The sequence below is a fragment of the Mastomys coucha genome, unplaced genomic scaffold, assembly GCF_008632895.1.
Source record: "Mastomys coucha isolate ucsf_1 unplaced genomic scaffold, UCSF_Mcou_1 pScaffold19, whole genome shotgun sequence".
NCBI classification, from domain to species: domain Eukaryota; kingdom Metazoa; phylum Chordata; class Mammalia; order Rodentia; family Muridae; genus Mastomys; species Mastomys coucha.
The window spans coordinates 2,748,747-2,752,099 of record NW_022196901.1 but is presented as its reverse complement, the minus strand read 5'-3'; positions in this window follow the sequence as shown (position 1 = coordinate 2,752,099).

The following is a 3,353-nucleotide window of genomic DNA, read 5'->3' as shown; positions in this document are numbered from 1 at the left end:
CTAGCTCAAAGTTCCAAAGTCCTTCCACAGTCTTCCCCAAAACATGGTCAGGTTGTCACAGGAATACCTCACTATGCTATACCAATTTGTCTTAGTCAGGGTTTCTATTCCTGCACAAACATCATGACCAAGAAGCAAGTTGGGAAGGAAAGGGTTTATTTAGCTTACTTCTACATTCCTGTTGATCACCAGAGGAAGTCAAGACTGGAACTCAAGCAGGTCAGGAAACAGGAGCTGATGCAGAGGCCAGGGAGGGATGTTTCTTACTGACTTGCTTCTCTTGGCTTGTTCAGCCTGCTCTCTTATAGAACCCAAGACTTCCAGCCCAGGGATGGCACCACCCGCAAGGGGCCCTACCCGCCTTGATCACTAATTGAGAAAATGCTCCACAGCTAGATCTCATGGAGGCACTTCCCCAACTGAAGCTCCCTTCTCTGTGATAACTCCAGCCTGTGTCAAGTTGACAGACAGAACCAGCCAGTACACTATCCTTAAGTCTGTTAGTCCATTGCTGGCCCAACTAGCTCCTTTCTGTTTCCCTAGCATTTCTTATTTACTAGAAGACCATGGCTATTCCCTCTGCCCTTCCCCAGTTCTTTCTCAGTACACAGCGTCAGTCGGGCTTTCCATCAAAGTAAGGGAAGGGAAGATGGACAAGCAGATTTGCCTCGATTTTTTTTTCTCTTTAACAAAAGTCTGTCCTGTGTTGGACCATAGCTCTTTGTCATGCGTTCATTTCCCATATATTTATAAATACATACAGACAGATGATCATTGGCTACTATCTCTAAATGATGCAGAGGGATTTGCATCATTATGCTAAACATAAACCCACATTTCAAATGGCTTTTCAGAAAAAAGTATAATGAAGCTGATAGAAAGTTCAAACTTGGTGTAAAATTAAACATTGCTGCCCTGCTGCCTGCTGTTTTCTTGTGCTTTGATTACAGATATTTGTCTTCCAAGTACAATGTCTTTGCAGGACTCTAAGTAACTAGGTTGAATTTACAGGTTTTAACACAACACTGCATGTGACACAGTATTCTTTTATTTTTTTTTCTCTCATATATTATTACATCCTGACCACAGTTCCCCCTCCTTCCTCTCCTCCCAGTCCCTCCCTCATCTCTGCCCCACCCCATCTACTCTTCCTTCATTTCCCTCCCATGGATAGCAACCAAACATAGTGTATCAAGGTGCACCAAGACTAGTCACCTCCCCTCATATCAAGGCTGGAACTACACAACCCAGTATGACAGGGGTCCACAAAGGAGACAAAAGAGTCAGAGACTGCCCCCTCTCCCACTGTTAGGAGTCCCACAAGAAGACCAAACTACACAATCATAACATGCAGAATTGTCTGGGTCAGACCTTCATGGGCTCCCTGGTTGTCAGTTCAGTCTCTGTGAGCTTTGGATCTTCTCAAAACACAGTGTTCTTAGTAAGTACTGAAGGAATACGTAGAGGGGGTTGGTCTGGTACTGCTATGTATTCAGATGCCAAATACTGATCCCCAAGATCTGGCTACGACTCCAACTGTGTTCCCCAAATACTTGTTGTTGGAAATTCTCTGGGTTATTTCTGGTCCAGCAGCCTGACATCTTGGAGAGGCATTTCACTCTAGTACCTGCTGCTGGTCCATCAGGACTAATGGAAACTTCCTATTCTCTTTGTCTCCCCCCTCCTCCTCCTCCTCTTCCCCTCTCTCTCTCTCTCTCTCTCTCTCTCTCTCTCTCTCTCTCTCTCTCTCTCTCTCTCTCTCTCTCTTCTTCTGTTATCTCCTCTGTCCTATCTCCTTCTCCTTGTTTGTGGTCACTACCTGTGACACCCCAATCTGGTAACTCAAACTCTGCCTCCCTCTATTCTCCCCGCAAATTGGATGTTGTTAGTTTTACTTAAGCAATAGTTTTAAATTGGGGAGCAAGGTTTACACAGCAAAGGCTAGTGTAAATGAGAATGCTCTTGGAGCAACTGGATCCTGGGGTACAGAACTTAGCATTTGAATGCAAGCAGCGTCAGACCAACACCCTACAACTATGCATTATTAGCACTGTGTTTACAAAGAAAAAGGTGAAATGGGAATCCAAGGTGCTATGAGAACTCAGGAAAGCTGCTGAGATGAAGTCTGCGTTGCTGTGCTTAAGGAATCCTCTCTTAGGAATGTGATAGCCCTGAGCACGCAGAAATGCATGGAAATGAACAGATGCCAGCCAAAGCAGAATGAAGGCTAAGCATGACTATTGCCAGGATGTCATCAGCAAGGAGAGAAAGCAGATTCTGATCTTTCTCCTTAGTGCCAGCATGAGGCCTTGGGCTCAGATCCCCAGAGAAAAAAGAACAGAAAGAAAGGAAAGGAGGGAGGAAGGGAAGAAAGGAGGGAGAGAGATGAAAGAAGGAAGAATAGGAAGATGGACAAGAGGTGCTAATGTACGTAGGTCAGTTTTTCAGTTATGACTAAGCCTTTAACTACTTCTTTGTGATTAAAAACAAAATCAGATTGTGTCAGGGCCAGGAGAACTGTGGTGGAGCTAGTTAATACCCCAACTAGCTATTTTTTTCTTTCATCTTTTTCTTACAGTCTAGTCGTTATCCCCCTCACATTCTGCCCTCCGACAAGTCCTCATCTCACTCCTCCTCCCTTGTCCCCAAGAGAGTATACACACACACACACACACACACACACACACACACACAAACACACACAAACACACACCACCACCACCACCACCACCACCACCATCCAACCAGGCCTCCCCATTCCCTGGGGCCTCAAGTCTCTCAAGGATTAGGTGCATCTTCTCTCATTGAGGCCAGACCAGGCAGTCCTCTGCTGTGTATGCCCTACTAGCTATTTTTAATTTTAATTCTTTAGCCACATTAATGTATATCTCAATGGGCTAATTCAGCATGTGATACAGAATGTGCCAATCATATTCAGCCTCTCTTTATCTTGGACTTCCATCATAATCAGTCTCAGTAGGGTGTTCTTTACTTTTTCTTTCACACCACACTACTCCATTTACTTCTAAAATGGCCGTCCGACGCTCTTTAGGGGTCTTTCAAAGGCACATGGATTCATCAAATGGGGAACCCCTTGACCTAGAACCACATTAGAAACAATATTCAGGTTGGAGGCCCAGCTCAGTCGGTAAAGTTTCCCACCACCTTGGGAGGTACCGGGTCTGGAATCTGAGTTGAACCTGCAGAGCTCCACGGTGGAAGGAAGGTAGTCCCTGGAGTTGGAGCTGTGAGTTGATTTTGCAATCCTCCCAACCCTTGCTTCTTGTGACTACCACATCAAGTTATCATCTGATTTCCACATGTATACAGTAACATTCATCCATAAGTAAATA